Below are 17,430 nucleotides of genomic sequence, written 5' to 3'. Positions count from 1 at the left end.
TAAATGATTATACTACAAAGAATAGCTCTATACAAGATAATTACAATATTTTTTATAAGATAACACATTACGTACTACATGATATCTTATAGCATTGTCCATTAGCTCTTGTTAACCAATATTGTTTTATTAAAACATTTGTTGTTCTTTTTTTCTTATGTCCCAAATATACTTGAAAACACCAACAAGAGACCAAACATAATTAAGGAAATAGATAATAATATACTCAAACTTCTGTTGAATATTGAAAATCCATTGGTTTCTGTTTTAAACTAGCAATCAATAGCCAATATACTTTACATGTGTGCGGCCTTCACTAACCACAATTTACGGCAAGATGCTCGGGACAGGTTCTGAATATTAATTAGTATATATCCTCCTGACCTTTGAGCTATCAGAATTTACTAAATATTATTTAACAAGAAGCAGTACGGCACAGTAATCCTATCATATCTCGTCTGCATCTTAGATTAATTTCCATGATCGTTCGTCAGTACCCTTTGAAGATGAGATCATATATACTACATTTAAATTTTGGAATAATTAAGGTTGTTGTGCAATCATATACATAGTTCAGAAACCAAAATTCCTGTCTGATCAGCCTGGCCGATAGACGAACAAGGAATGGCGTGTGGTGTGTTTTTAGTGCTTGTTTTCAAAACACACACACAAACACATGCATGGGCAACACTGTTTGATGTGTGCAAAGCGCTGTACGTAGCTTACTCGATGTTCATATATCAACCTTTTTTGAAGACTAACAACTTGTAAAGGATGTGCGTAGCCACTTTTAATTTGGTCCCTGTTCTTGCCTAACTTTAATATATCAATCCAAAATGACTTAACCTAGGAGGTCAAGAGATCAGTAACGTGATTATCATGTTTAGGTCAATTTCTCTTGTCAAATTAATATAGCTGATTTCAGACTTGAAACTGTTTTCTGTTGGGTAATTCCCAGAACTCAAACACACACAATTTACGTGGTTCGGCAACTTGCCTACTCCACGGAGCTACTGGTTTGTATTAATGAAGCTTACAAACAATACAAACAAAGGAGGAGGAGATAGAACTCTCTCAACTCAACTCTACTCTCTCAAGCTCTCTCTATTCTTCTCTGTTCTCTCTTCTCTCTGTGTTTCTCACGCTGCTCTCTGTGTTCTTCATACACACATAAGCACACACACACACATAGCTATACATATACAATGGATGATTGAAGGGGCATGATTGATGCCCACCGTTGCCTCCACTTTGTGTCCTCCACCATGTGCCAAGTGGGAGATTAGGTATTCCCACTTGCATATGGTGGGACATTGTTTGTCTCCACTAACTAACAATCTCCCACTTGGAGACAAACAATGAAATCATCATTTATCCTTGAAGACCAACTGAAGTTTTACACAACTTCAGTTTATCAAGTGTAACTCCTTTGGTTAACATGTCAGCTGGATTCTTGCTTCCACAGACCTTTTCTAGCATCAGTTGCTCATCGTCTAACAATTGTCGGATGAAGTGATATTTGATCTGAATGTGCTTAGTCCTGGAGTGAAATGCTGGATTCTTTACAAGGAAGATTGCACTCTGATTGTCGCTATACAAAGTACCATTTCCATTCATCTTGCCCAATTCTTTCAGAAAACTCTGCAGCCATACGATCTCTTTTGCAGATTCTGAGACTGCAACATATTCAGCTTTTGTTGTTGAAAGAGCGATGATCTTTTGCAAGGTAGAACTCCAGGAAACAGCAGTACCTCCTAGAGTATATACATATCCTGTAGTGCTCTTTCGGCTATCAACATCTCCTGCTAGATCAGCGTCTACAAAACCTTCAAGTTTCAAACCACCAGCTGTGAAGGTAAGACATGTCTCTAATGAACCTTTTAAGTACCTCATGATCCATTTCACCGCCTCCCAATGCTGCTTTCCAGGATTGCTCATATATCGGCTTACAACTCCCACTGCATGGGCAATGTCTGGTCTGGTACAGACCATAGCATACATCAAAGAGCCGATAGCTGAGGCGTATGGAATCTTATCCATGTATCCACTTTCTAGCTCAGTTTTTGGTGACTGATCTTTGCTGAGCTTGAAATGATTCCCCAGAGGTGTACTTACTGGTTTAGCATTATCCATACTAAACCTGCTGAGAACCTTCTTGACATACTCTGTTTGTGAGAGCTTTAGTATGCCTTTGTCTTTATCTCTGATGATTCTCATGCCAAGTATTTGTTTAGCAGCTCCCAGATCCTTCATTTCAAACTGTTTTGACAATTGTTGTTTCAGCTTGTCAATCTCCTCAATGCTGGATCCTGCAATCAACATATCATCCACATATAATAGTAGAATGATGTAGAAGTTGTCAAAATGTTTGACATAGCAACAATGATCAGCCTGGCATCTTGTGTATCCCGAACTACACATGAAGTTGTCAAACTTCTTGTACCACTGTCTTGGAGCTTGCTTCAAGCCGTATAAGCTTTTCTTTAGCTTGCAGACTTGTTTCTCCTTTCCTTGTATTTCAAACCCCTCTGGCTGTTGCATGTAAATGTCTTCCTCCAATTCTCCATGAAGAAAGGTTGTTTTTACATCTAATTGTTCAAGATGTAAATTCTCTGCTGCTACTATCCCCAGAACAACTCTGATTGTTGTGAGCTTCACAACTGGAGAAAATATCTCAGAGTAGTCAATCCCTTTCTTTTGTTGAAACCCTTTTACAACAAGTCTTGCCTTGAACCGTTTGCTTCCGTCATGCTCAGTCTTTACTCTGTAAACCCACTTGTTTTGCAAAGCCTTCTTTCCTTCAGGCAGTGTGGTTAGCTCCCAAGTCTTGTTCTTCAGCAACGAACTCATCTCATCCTTCATGGCTAACTCCCACTTGCTTGAGTTTCCATCTTGTAAGGATTCTTCATAACTTAGCGGCTCACCACCATCTGTCAGCAAAATATAATTCAGTAGAAGTGTGAACCGTTGTGGGGGCTTTACAGTCCTTGAAGACCTGCGAACATAAACAATTGGTTCACTTGGCTCTGCATCTTCTTGTGTAGTGGTGGGTACAGATGTGCTTGAATCTTCTTGTAAAGACTCTCGAGTTTTGTTCTGCTCGGTAACATCGGGAAGCCCTTCTAATCTTATGAATTCAGATTTTTGTGGACTTGTATCTAAATCAGTCATATCTGTTTCTGCACTTGATCTGTCTTTGTACAAAACTTTCTCATTGAAGATCACGTTCCTGCTTCTGATAATCTTTCTGTTCTGATCATCCCAGAACCGAAATCCAAATTCTTCATCTCCATAACCAATGAAGAAACATTTCTTGGATTTGGCTTCTAGCTTGTTGCGAGCATCAGAATCTATATGCACATAGGAAACACACCCAAAGACCTTTAAATGAGAGAGTTGTACCTCTTTTCCTCTCCATACTTCCTCGGGCAATCTGAACTCCAAAGGAACTGATGGTCCACGGTTGATCAAGTAAACTGCAGTATGAACTGCATCAGCCCAGAATGTTTGAGGTAGCCCTGAATGCAACCTCATGCTTCTAGCTCGTTCATTGATGGTCCGGTTCATTCGTTCAGCAATGTCATTCTGTTGCGGTGTACCTGGAACGGTCTTTTCCATTCTGATACCATTAACAGCACAATACTCTTTGAAACCTCCATCAATGTATTCTCCTCCGTTATCGGATCTCAAGCATTTCAACTTCAGACCTGATTCAGTCTCAACCATAGCCTTCCACTTCTTGAATGTTTCAAACACATCAGATTTATTTTTCAGAAAGTAGACCCATACCTTTCTGCTGAAATAATCAATGAAAGTCACGTAATACCGAGAACCTCCAAGAGATGCTACTGGAGACGGTCCCCATAAATCTGTGTGTACCAGATCTAGCTTTCTTGGTCTTAAGGTCCTGCCAACCTTTAAGAAACTGAGCTTCTTCTGTTTTCCAAGAACACAGCTTTCACAAATGTCTAGATCAACATTTTTAAGCTCTGGCAGCTTTCCCTTCGATTGAAGTACCTTCATCCCCTTTTGACTCATATGGCCGAGTCTACAGTGCCATAGATGTTGTAACCCATTTTTGGGTTCCCCCCCATAAAAATATAAATATATAGCCGGAAGAAATTAGAAAAAATAATAAGAGGTGGGAGTGCTCAGAAAATGGTTGGACAATTGGTCAATGAGGTTAAAAATACAAAGATTGGAGTTAGGACAGTATATTCTTGAAGGATGAGAGCCCTATTGAGAGGGGAATTTTGAAATTTGAGGAGAAAAGCCCAAATTCGGATGTTTATGGACTTAATTGGATTTTTAAATGAATTTATAGGGGATTTGATTGTAAGAAAAATTGATTTTTAAGTCAATTTGGGTTTTAATTAGAAGAAATTTAAGTTCTGGGGCCAAAATATATTTTTTAGGAATTTATTAGGTCAAATCAGGGGCTTAATTGCATAAATATTGAAGTTTAAGGGCCAATTGAGGACTTAATTGAGAAAATCCGAAATCAGGGACCAAATTGGAAGAGGCGCGTAAATGGAGGGGCTGCATTTTTTCGGTTCAGGGGCCTAATTGAAGAAATTGAAAGTTTATTAATCAATTGAGGGCTCAATTGCATAAATCAGAGGCCAAGGACCAAAGTGAAAAACGCGGCCAACTATAGGGGCGGAGACCGAAATTGGCAGGGATGCAATTGAAGGAAAGAAGATAATTGAGGGCTGCTTTGAAAATTGACGCGTTTTGGCGTCTTGCTGGACTTAAATGAAACGGCGCGTTTTGCCTAAAACGACGCCGTTTCATGCCAAAAAAAAAAAAAAAAAAGGCAGGAACCAGGCGACGCATCGCCCGGTACTGTTCACTGTCTTCCCCGCCGAGCTGCCCGAGTGGCCGACTTCCAGGCGTGTTTGCTGCCTCGTTTGGCCCCCAAATCCGACAAAGCATGCACCGACATGTCCACCTGGAACCCATTTATCATGGGGAGTGGTCCGGTCGGGTCAAAAAAGTTTGGAACAGCTCCGTTTTGTGGCCCAAATCGTGCACCTCGGGCAGTCTGCAAATTTGGCAGTTCGAGGTGCACGCTTTGAACCAACGGTTTGAATTACTCAAGGCGAATCAAGGGCTGGGATGTTTTTCCCATTGAAGACGAGATTACCCTCTGTCCGGCCCTATAAATAGGATCAATTTTCATGCTCAAAGGGTTGGAAAAAGAGGAGCTCAAAGTTGGCACAAAATAAGCTTTTCTGCCCGGTTTTTCCTGCAAACAGCCTTCCCTTTCTTTTTTTTCTCTCCACCGTAGTCCAGCTCCCCCCACAGACCCACACACACCCGAACAGCCCTTCTTCTAGCGCCACTCCCCTTTGATTTTCTTCTTCTCCTCAGCAACCAGCAACAAGGGACACCCTTCTCTCTTGCAAAACCAAATCGGGGCAGCCCCCTCCATTTCCTCTCATTCTCTTCCAGCAGTCACAAAGAAACACTGTCCCCTCTCCCTCCCATCAACACAACGCCAGCAACAGAGCTTCACCTCAGCTTCTCCTTCACCGCAGCTTCAACAGCCCCAGCCACGCCTCCCGCGGCCTCCTCAGCAGTGATAGCCTCCACTGGAGCAAGCCTCCGCCTTCCAGCTTCTTCGCCGGCCAACAGCAGTCTTCCTTCCTCCAGCAACGCCCAGCAGCAACCGGAGTAGCAGCTCCTTCCTCAGTTACACCGACAGCTCCAGCCGAGAGCTTTCCTTCTCCTCTGCAGGAATCGGCTCCTTCATCTTCTAGCCGGGACCAGTGCACGCCAGTGAAACCACCAGCCTCCACCGCAGCACCGCCGACATACCAGCGACGCACCGCCGCCTCCACGCCAGGTGCTCTTCTCCCCCCTCTTCGCACATTTGTTTGGTTTCATCTCCTGCATGCAGAACGAGCAGCGTTCTGCATGCAGGAAGGGGGGAAAATAATTCCCCCCGTTTGTTTTTTAATTAGGCTGGGCCAGATTGGTTCTGGCCCAGCAATGTGGTTTCCTCCTGTGGGCCGGACTGATACCAGCCCAGCCCTACTTGCTGGGCTGGTTCCGGCCCATGACAAAACAGACTTTGTTTGGGGCCGAGATTGACCCAATATCCTTTGGCCCGAGATCGGCCCAGCCCGGCCCAATTATATATTAAATGTTATGTATATTATATTGTGGTTGTATTATTTATATCTGATATATATATAGAAAAATTAATTAAGTTCCTCGAAAATTATTTCAAAAATATGTGAGTTTATTGTAATTTTATTACTGTATTTTGATCAATATCGGTTTGTATTTTTATACTGTAAAGATACAAATCCGGTATTAAAATACCCGGTTTTCGTCAAAACATAAAAAAAATACATAATTACAAAAAAAATATTTTGTTTTCATGCATACGGCCTAGTCTCTCCAATATATATATATAAATATTTTAACATCATATTTTTCACACAACAAAGAAAATTTCAAAACAATATATGTATCAGCATGCATTTTGGCTTTAATAACCAGTTTATTCAAGCCATGAGAACTAGGCCAATATTTCAAAAATTCTAAAAAATCTTTTTGTCCTCTTTTAGTATTTGGGATTACGAATTTATACGTAAGACGTATTCCTGATATAAAAAAATATGGTTTTTCATAGACGTTAGAATGGTTAGGTTTTACCCGATAAGATAAGGACCTCCTTATTGAGGAGGACTTTTCTTGAACCATAGACGGACCAACATACATGGACAGTTAGAAGGATTAGGTTTTACCCCTTAAGATAAGGACCTCCTTATTGAGGAGAACTTTTCTTGGACCATAGACGGACCAACATACATATACATCAGAAGGATTAGGTTTTACCCGATAAGATAAGGACCTCCTTATTGAGGAGGACTTTTCTTGAACCATAGATGGACCAACAACTAGGAAACACAACGAGACCTTGAATTTTATCAGACAGATAAACAATGCAGCTTACCTTAGGTAGGGCGTATTTGGGGTGCTAATACCTTCCCTTTACGCAACCAGTCCCCGTACCTAATCTCTGAGACCAGTTAGGGTTCCTAGTGACCAAAATACTAGGTGGCGACTCCCATTCCATTTCCCACCAACAAAAGACAATATTTTCTTGTCTCCCCATATTTGTCAGATAGATACCATACATCACTTCCAGAGTTTTAAAAGTGGAATACTCGCCGCGACGCCGCGCACCCCGCGACAGAATGGCGACTCCACTGGGGACTTTGTGGACTAAGCTTTGTTTTTGTCTGAATTGTTTTTTCGTGTGTTTTTTAATATACTTTTCCTTTTGTTATCTGCTTATATGCTTTAAATATTTTTTCGCATATTGTTCATGCATTTGTATAGAACTGTCTCATGCATCTTATAGAACTGTCACATGCATCACATACTTTGATTTTGAGAGCATCTTATAGAACTGTCACATGCATCACATACTTTGATTTTGAGAAGCACACACAAGCTTTAAGCTAGGAGGGGGATTAGCGATCTGCCCTATGACTATTGGTCAGGGTTCAGATGCGTGAAACACCCAACTCATATCTGAGTGCCTGCTTGGTAATGGTGGGTATACTTACCTTAACTATTCCTTGCAACGCCCCCATACTGTCTTTACGAAGAACGTCACTGGGCAGATATGAGACCCTTCAAGACCAGATAGAAAACCTACCCATTCTCACCTAATAAGTAGAACTTGTCCTTAGGATATCTATCTTATGTTCATTTGCATCATGATTAACAATGTTAAATTCATCAATCCAGGTTTTGAACCAAATCATGACTAAGTACCTATCTTTCCAAGAGTTTGGGCAAGAATCTGAGTTGACTCAAGTAGCTGAAGGAAAATGCCCAAGAATCGATGCTAGTAGGTTGCCTTGCATTACTAAGATAAATCACATGGTAAATGACTTGGGGAAGTTAGTGTCTATTATGGAATACATTGATGAGACTATTTTTGAAAGGCGATATGGGAGAATTGCACAACTAATGAGGTTACCCGTACAAGCAGCAGCAATCAAAGCCCTACTGAATTTTTGGGATCCTAGTTATCGGAGTTTTACCTTTGGGAACATTGATATGACACCGACTTTGGAGGAATATGAAAGGATTCTAGATTTTCCAAACAACAGCCACAGGATCTATCTAAGGCGAAAATTTGAAGACACAGCTTCGGAGGTAGTCAGTTTATTAGGCTTGGGAAAGATCAGTCAATGTAGAGTCGCCGAGGGGGGTTTCAAATGGAAGGTCATAGAAGCCCGAATGAAGAAAAATGCTGAAGAAGGCAAGTTAGGAGAGGAACGATACAGGTTGGTGGCCTTCGCCATTTTTGGGCTAGTATTGTTCCCTTCCGAAATCGGAGTCATCAGTTTGGAAGCAGCAAGTGTCTTCATAGAATACGAGCGTGACCAGATCAATCCTTCATCAGCTATTTTAGGAGAAACCATGTTATCACTCAATCACTGCAGAATGCATGGAAAAGGAGCCATGAGATGTTGCACCCCTATGTTGTATTTATGGATTATCAGTCATATCGAAACACCAAGGGACATTTTTAACAACTTTTGGTGGTTTGACCTACGACCGTTAAAGGTTACCATGGATGAGACTTGGAAGAATTGGGATGAGAAAGCATGGATAGATAAATATGCAGCATTGCCAAGGAGCAACTTCAAATGGAAAGCACCATGGATGAACAATGCCATCTGCACAATGAGCTGTGGAAATAAGATATGGGTTCCCTTGATTGGTATAACCGGGTACATCAGTTACGCGCCCGCCCTAGTAACAAGACAGTTGGGTGGAATGCAGTACGCGCCAAGAACTCTGGGTTTAGCTGATTTCATCGGTTTATTCAAGCACCAACCCTTCCTCGAAGAAATGGAGCTTATCCGACAAGATTGGGAAAGACCCCTGATGGTAAAAAAGGAAGAAGGGAGCACATTTGAAACATCATTCAGCCAGAATTATGCCGTTTGGAGGAATGAAGAGCTTTCTGAAGAAAGGGGTTTCTCCATACCAAAACATCCAGAATCCGCAATAGAGCAACCAAAAAGGAAAAGGACTGATATTGAGGAAGAGCTGAGAAAGCAGCTAGAACAATGTAGAATTGATCTCAGCAAGAGCAAAGGGCAGCTGCGACTGTTAGAAAATCAATTAGAGGAAGAAAACACGATGAGGGTTTACTTGAACCAGCAGTTGGAAAAACAGGATAAACAATTGACATCTTTAAAGGAATGGCAGAAAAGGGCCGAGGTAGCGGAAGAAATAGCAAAAGGGGTCCAGGCTGAGCTAAAGAAACGAATGACCGAATATGATGAGCTGGTTAAGAAGAATGGGCTCGCAGAAAAAGAGTTGGCAAAGGTTAAAAGATCAACAAAAGGCAAGATGAATGTTGACAAAGAGGTGATGGATTCCTTGAAGAAGGGAAAGAGCATTCTTTCAAAGAAAATAGAAGTTGAAAAGGAGAAGAATCGGCTAGCCCAGCTCGACATAGAAGAGGAAAGAAGGATTAGAGCTCAATATATGGTGCAACTTGAGGAAGAGAGAAGTGCAAGAAAGGCCGCCGAGTCTGATATGAGAGATTACCAGAAAAGAGCTGAGTCTTCGAAAGGAAGAATGATGACTTTACAATCTGAGATCGAGATACAAGTAGAAGAGTTGAGGGAGTTGAGAAGCCATTACTTCGAGATGGAGGAGGAGCTCAGTAAGGCTAAGCAAGAGCGTCAAGAATGTCAAGGCTACATGGAGAGCTTTACAGTCCAAATTAACTCCAAAATAGCAGAGCTGGATATCGAAAAGGAAGAACTGCAGAGGGTAAGGGATAAGTTGGCCCGGTCGGAGGATATGGTTCGAGTATTGGAAAGAAGTAATGAAGCCCTAGGAGCCAGCAACGAAGTGATAATTGCAGATAACACTGTGTTCCATGATAAGATAAGGTATATAACGCAGCAGGTCGAACAAGTAGCCCGTTATGCGGAAAGGTTACAACGACAAGCTACCCAAGTTGGAAATGATGCTTCAAAGTATCGGGAATACATGGCAGCCATCACATGTTTTATTGGGGACTTAGCTAATAGGGGAAACGCCTTTTAAAGGGTAACAATGTATAACGCCCTGTTTTGTAATCATTGTATGAATGACTTCTATTTATAAGAAGGCCATGACCTATCTTTCTTTCTAAAATGTTTTGGTAAGCTACAATGATAAAGAACTTGGCAAACCCCCTTTACAGCAATCGGGTCAACTCAGAAATCTTGCCTAAAGGATTACGAAAGTCATGAATCAATTTTACAATATACATTTGCACGAGCATCATATTTTCATCACGCATTTGTTTAATTTATCATATGCATGCCAGATCGTGAAACATAGGTCCCACATCCAAGGTCCACAACACCCGGTCTAGAGCAAGAATGGAGAACGAAGAGAGAGCTCACTTAGAGTCACATTATCAGATCGAGTTGGAGTCCGTAAAAAATGAAGTTTCTCGGTTAACTGATTTACTTGAGCAGCTTCTAAGAGCTAAGAATGGGGAGGGAACATCAGCACAACAGCCTGAAGGAGCGCCAGCAGCGCACGTCCCTCAAGTATCCCAAAACCAGGGGGCAAACTCGGCCAATGAACAACATTTCGTGCCGATCACCCCTATCCAGCCAACTCACGCTCCAATCACTGTGGACTTAACAGTGGAGGGAGTCCCGGATAATAGGTCTCCCAGTGTGATGGACCAAGACAAGCTATTTGCTCTAGAAGAAAGGTTAAGGGCAGTTGAGGGTAATGACTGGTTTGACCCCATACGAGCAGCCGAAGTATGTTTGGTACCAAACATCGTGGTACCAAAAGATTTTCGAATACCAGAGTTCATTAAGTATACCGGTTTGGAATGCCCAAACACTCACCTTCGATCCTACTGCAACAAGATGGCGGAAGTAATCCGTGATGATAAATTGCTAATCTATTTCTTTCAAGATAGCCTAGCAGGATCCGCTTTGAGCTGGTACATGAGGTTAGACAGCATCAGGATCAAGAGCTGGAGAGACTTGGTGGAGGCTTTCCTCAAACAGTACAAGTTTAACATGGAAATCGCTCCTGATCGAACAAGTCTAATGGCAATGGAGAAAAGGAGCCAGGAGTCAGTAAGGGCTTATGCGCAAAGATGGAGGGATGAGGCAATGCATGTCCAACCCCCTTTGATAGAAACGGAGATGGTGAGCTTGTTTGCCAATACCTTCAAAGCACCTTATTATGAGCACCTAATGGGTAGCTCCTCTCAACATTTCTATGATGCGGTACGCATAGCTGAAAGGATAGAACAAGGGATTAAAGCTGGGCGAATAGCGATGCCAGTGGAAAAGAAGGGTTTTATTGGAAGAAAGAGAGAAGGCGATGTTAACAATCTGGAAGGTGGGTACAAGGGCAAGAGAGTAGATTTCCATAATCCTCAAGCACCTACCTCTCAATTCTCACGCATAAACTTTAACCAACCTTTTTCCCCTAATCGAACAAATAACCAGTCAAACTACCAAAATCACTACCAAAGACCCCATACAAAATACACTTCGGAACAACTGCCACCCTTACCCATGCCTTTGAAGGACATGTACGCCAAACTGTTGAGCATTGGACAAATAGCTCCTATCCCTACACTACCACTACAACCACCATTCCCAATTTGGTACAAGCCCGAGTTGGCTTGCGAGTACCATGGGGGTAATCCCGGGCATGGGATTGAAACCTGTTACGCTTTCAAGAAGAGGCTATTGGAGCTTATTAAGATGGGATGGGTATCCTTTGAAGACAAGCCCAATGTTAATTCAAACCCATTGCCTAAGCATGCCCCAAATAGTAGTGGAGTAGGCATGATCGAAGTAGGAAATCAATGCAAGGTATTGAAGGTATCCATGAAGAAGTTGTATGACATGTTGGTACAATCAGGATTTTTAAAGACAAAAGGGGAGAGCCGTTTGGAGGGATATGATTACTGTGAATACCATGGAAGAGATGGACATCATATTGAGGATTGCATCGAATTTTGCGAAAAGATTGCAAAAATGCTAAAAATAGGGGAGTTGAGGATTGAACCCATGAAGAGCAGCGGTGAGGTGAGTATGATGGAAGGTCGAGATGAGATGACAGGAGTATGTAGGATCCAACAAACAGCTAAGGGGCCACCAAGGCTAATCTTGGTCAAACCTTCCTGCACAAAAGGAAACCACAATGCCATGCATTACAATTACGGCTATACCTCCAACGTTCAAACTCCACTTCCCTTGTTCCAAACCGAGATTAGTGGTTTGACTCGGAGTGGTCGTTGCTTTACGCCCGAGGAGTTGAGAAAGGCAAAGGGCAAAGAAGTGGTAGATCTTGACAAAGCACTAGAAGTTAATAAGCCAGTAACGAAAGAGGAATCGAATGAATTCTTGAAGTTGATCAAGCATAGCGAATATTGCATAGTAGATCAACTAAAGAAGACTCCAGCTAGGATCTCCCTTATGTCCTTGATACTCAGCTCTGAGCCGCATCGAAACGCCTTGCAAAAGGTATTGAATGAGGCATATGTACCCCAAGACATCGAACATAAAACCATGGAGCATCTAGTGGGGAGGATCCATGCAACGAATTACCTGTACTTCACAGCTGACGAGCTCGATGCTGAAGGTACCGGACATAACAAGCCTTTATACATTACGGTTAGGTGCAAGGACTGCCTCATAGGAAAAGTACTCATTGATAATGGCTCGGCCCTTAACGTGTTGCCAAAACACATGCTAGAAGAAATGCCGATCGATGAATCCCATATTAAGCCAAGTACTATGATGGCCAGAGCGTATGACGGGTCGCCTAGGCCAATAATTGGGACTTTAGAAGTGGAGCTATATGTGGGACCACAAATGTTCCTAGTAACACTTCAGGTTATGGATATCCACCCTTCCTATAGTATGTTGTTAGGAAGACCTTGGATTCATGCAGCGGGGGCAGTAGCTTCGTCATTGCACCAATGCCTGAAGTATATCATGAATGGGATGTTGGTAACTGTCAAGGCCGAGGAGACAGTATCCATGACAAAGAATGTAGCTATGCCTTTTATCGAAGCGGGTGATTGCAAGGGTAACAATATCCATGCCTTTGAGATTGTGAACACCGACTGGGTGCCGGAAAACACAGTGCTAAGAAGGCCAAGGATCTCAGAAGCAGCAAGGATGGCAAGTCTATGCTTCTTGAATCGCGGAATCCCATTTCAGTATAACCTTATTATCGGGATACCAGAAGGGGTTAATCTGGCAAAGATGAAAAGTGCTGCTCAAAGATTTGGGCTAGGGTACCAACCTAACCAAGAGGATTATCGGTGGGCTGCTGGTCGGAGAAGGGCAAGAAGGATGGCTAGAATTAAAGGAAGAGAGCCTGATGAAGAAAAGCTGGAAATCCCTCCCCTTAGCGTGTCATTCCCAAAAGCTGCATACATAATGCAACATGATAAAGAAGCCGAAAGCCTTGATCAAGAGCTGTCAAACATGAGCATAAATACCTTGGGGGAAAACAAGGTGGAAGGAGATGACATGAAGACAGTAGCAAGAAAGGGAGATGAAGCACTCCCACAACTGACGGTCTACACCATAGAAGAAGTATCCGCCAAGACCTTTGTGCGCAAGTTAGCTCAAGACGAGAAGTTTCAGAATTGGGTGACCCAAGAAGCTCCAGTGGTTTTCAAAATGTAAACCAATTTTGTTTGTCTTAACATGCTTTTGTCATTGCTTATGTTTGCTTTTATTTCCTCTAGTTGACAATCAAGGCTCATAATGTCAGCTAGATTCTATGTTTGTCATGGAGCCCACCTTTCCTTTAAATAAATTGTGAGATCATGCACTTTTCACAAATTGCCTTCTTTTTTATGCATTTACACCAAACACTTCCCGCTTTCAGGAATCCTGAAAGCGGATCTCCCACAACATCACATACATTTAGCATCAAGAATAAATGGCCAAACTTGAACGAGCATGTGATAGCTATGGAAGAAGAAGAGTGGGATGAAAGCAATATCAGTGAATTCACTAGGCTAGTAGAACAACAGGAACAGACTTGGAAGCCTATCGCTGAGGAACTCGAAACCATCAATGTGGGCAGTGATCAGCTTAAGAAAGAGTTAAAAATAGGTACCCTAATTACTTCTGAACAAAGGATCAAAATGATCACCCTATTACAAGAATATTCAGATGTCTTTGCTTGGTCCTATGAAGATATGCCTGGTTTGGATACAAATATTGTAGTACACAAGATACCGTTGGAAGAAGGTTGTAAGCCAGTCAAGCAGAAGCTGAGGAGGGCCCACCCGGATGTCTGGATCAAGGTCAAGGCAGAACTCGAGAAGCAATGGGATGCTGGTTTTCTAGAAGTCGTTAGATATCCGCAATGGGTATCTAACATTGTTGTGGTGCCTAAGAAGGAGGGGAAGATTAGAGTGTGCGTGGATTTTCGGAATTTGAATAAAGCTAGCCCCAAGGATGATTTTCCGCTACCACACATAGATGTTTTAGTAGACAACGCTGCCCGGAGTTCCACATATTCCTTTATGGATGGTTTTTCAGGATACAACCAGATAAAAATGGCTTCGGAGGATAAGACGAAAACAACTTTTGTCACACCTTGGGGAACGTTCTGCTATAAGGTCATGCCATTTGGATTGAAGAATGCAGGAGCAACCTATCAAAGAGCAATGGTGACTTTGTTCCACGACATGATGCACAAGGAAATTGAGGTGTATGTAGACGACATGATTGCCAAGTCTAAAAGGGAAGAGGATCATGTTGAAGTTTTGAGGAAGTTATTTGAGAGACTGAGGAAGTATGAATTAAGGCTCAACCCTGTAAAATGTTCATTCGGAGTTAAATCGGGTAAGCTGTTAGGATTTGTGGTAAGTGATAGAGGTATAGAGGTGGATCCAGATAAAGTGAAGGCCATCCAAGCTATGTCCTCCCCTAAGACGGAGAAAGAAGTAAGAGGATTCTTGGGAAGATTAAACTACATTGCTCGGTTCATAGCTCAGTTAACAACGACGTGTGAACCTATATTCCGACTACTAAGGAAAAAGAATCCTGGAACCTGGAATGAGGAGTGTGAGGAGGCATTCAATAAAATCAAACATTATTTACAAAATCCACCTTTACTGGTTCCTCCGGTATCGGGAAAACCTCTAGTATTGTATCTAACAGTGACTGAAGCAGCCATGGGATGTGTATTGGGTCAGCATGACGAAACCGGAAGGAAGGAAAGAGCTATTTATTACTTAAGTAAGAAATTCACTGAATGTGAGTCTAGATACACGGAAATAGAAAGGCTTTGTTGTGCGTTGGTGTGGGCGGCAAAGAGGTTGCGACATTATATGTTATACTATACCACTTGGTTGATTTCAAAGGTGGATCCTCTGAGGTACATTTGTAACAAGCCCTTTCTCTCAAGTCGAATTGCAAGGTGGCAAGTTCTATTAGCAGAATATGACATAGTATACATGACAAGGAAAGCCGTAAAAGGAAGTGCAATTGCAGACCATCTGGCCGATAATGCTGTTGAAGATTATGAACCTTTGGATTTTGACTTCCCTGATGAAGATATATTGTCAATAGAGAAAGAAGAAGAGAAGACAGATTGGTGGACGATGTTTTTTGATGGTGCAGTGAATGTATATGGTAACGGGGCCGGTGTGGTAATAATCTCTCCTAATAAGAAACAATATCCAGTTTCGGTTAAACTACATTTCGAGTGCACCAACAACACAGCTGAGTATGAAGCTTGTATCCTCGGTTTAGAAGCGGCATTAGAGTTGAAGATAAAGAAGTTAGATGTATATGGAGATTCAATGTTGATTATTTGTCAGGTTAAAGGGGAATGGCAGACCAAGGAGGAAAAGTTGAGGCCGTACCAGGAATACCTATCCACGCTAGCAAAGGAATTTGAAGGAATTAGATTCACCCATCTGGGAAGGGAGGGGAACCATTTTGCGGATGCTTTGGCCACGTTAGCTGCTATGACTACCATTGATCTCAAGTGCAAGGTACAACCGGTACACATTGACATTAGAAATGACCCAGCTTATTGTTGCTTAGTTGAAGGAGAGATAGACGGACATCCTTGGTATTATGATATCAAGAACATTGTGCAAAATCACGAATATCCGGTGGGAGCTTCCAAAACGGATAAGAAAACGTTGAGAAGGTTGGCTATAGACTTCTATTTAGATGGAGAGATTTTGTACAAAAGATCATTTGATGGGACCCTACTAAGGTGTTTGAATGAGGCAGATGCTAGAAAGGCATTACGGGAGGTCCATGAGGGGATTTGCTCAACCCATGCTAGCGGGCATATGATAGCGAGGAAAATCCAAAGGGCTGGTTATTTTTGGATGACACTAGAGAAAGACTGTATCGATTATGTCAGGAAATGTCATAAATGTCAAGTTTACAGTGACAAGGTCAATATGCCACCAGCTCCTCTATTTAATCTAATATCCCCTTGGCCGTTTGCAATGTGGGGAATCGACGTGATCGGGCCTGTTAACCCAAAAGCTAGCAATGGTCATAGATTCATCCTCGTAGCTATTGACTACTTCACAAAATGGGTAGAAGCTAGTTCATATGCCCACGTAACACAGAACGTAGTGAAGAGGTTTATAGAGAAGAACTTGATTTGTCGATATGGTCCTCCTGAAAAGATAGTGACAGATAATGCACAGAATTTCAATGGCAAAATGATAGCGGAGCTGTGTACTAAATGGAAAATCAAGCATTCGAATTCTTCACCATACCGACCAAAGATGAATGGCGCAGTAGAAGCCGCCAACAAGAACATCAAGAAGATTATTCAGAAAATGGTAGTCACATATAGAGATTGGCATGAGATGTTGTCATTCGCACTTCACGCATACCGCACTACAGTCAGGACCTCGACAGGGACTACCCCATATTCTTTGGTATACGGTATGGAGGCAGTGATGCCGTTGGAAGTGGAAATCCCATCGTTAAGAGTATTAATGGATTCCGAACTAGAAGAGGCTGAGTGGGCCAAAGTGAGATATGAGCAACTGAACTTGATCAGCGAAAAGAGGATAGCTGCAATATGTCATCACCAACTTTACCAGAAACGAATGGCCAAGGCATATGATAAGAAGGTTAGACCGCGGTTGTTTCAAGAAGGGGATCTAGTATTGAAGAAAATATTGCCGTTACCTGGAGACGATCAAAGCAAATGGGCACCGAATTACGAGGGTCCTTACGTAGTAAAGAAGGCATTCTCAGGAGGAGCGCTGAAGTTGGCTAGAATGGATGGAGAAGACCTAGCTCGACCTGTGAATTCTGACTCTGTAAAAAGATATTATGTTTGATGTACGCTCCTAAATCAATAAAGCAAAGTTTGGCCATTGACTTCTTTCTT

The 17,430-nt window shown here is 42.2% G+C and overlaps 1 protein-coding gene across 3 annotated transcripts in view; it reads right to left on the bottom strand.

The window, feature by feature from the left end:
• The window catches only part of LOC18106728 (polygalacturonase), an 87,336-nt gene that overhangs the window by 2,409 nt on the left and 67,497 nt on the right, over nt 1-17,430 (bottom strand). The gene's annotated exons all lie outside the window — the stretch shown is intronic.

Source organism: Populus trichocarpa, chromosome 17, assembly GCF_000002775.5.
Source record: "Populus trichocarpa isolate Nisqually-1 chromosome 17, P.trichocarpa_v4.1, whole genome shotgun sequence".
Classification (NCBI taxonomy): Eukaryota; Viridiplantae; Streptophyta; class Magnoliopsida; order Malpighiales; family Salicaceae; genus Populus; species Populus trichocarpa.
Note: the sequence above shows the minus strand (reverse complement) of the source record. Positions and strands in the feature narration are given on the sequence as shown.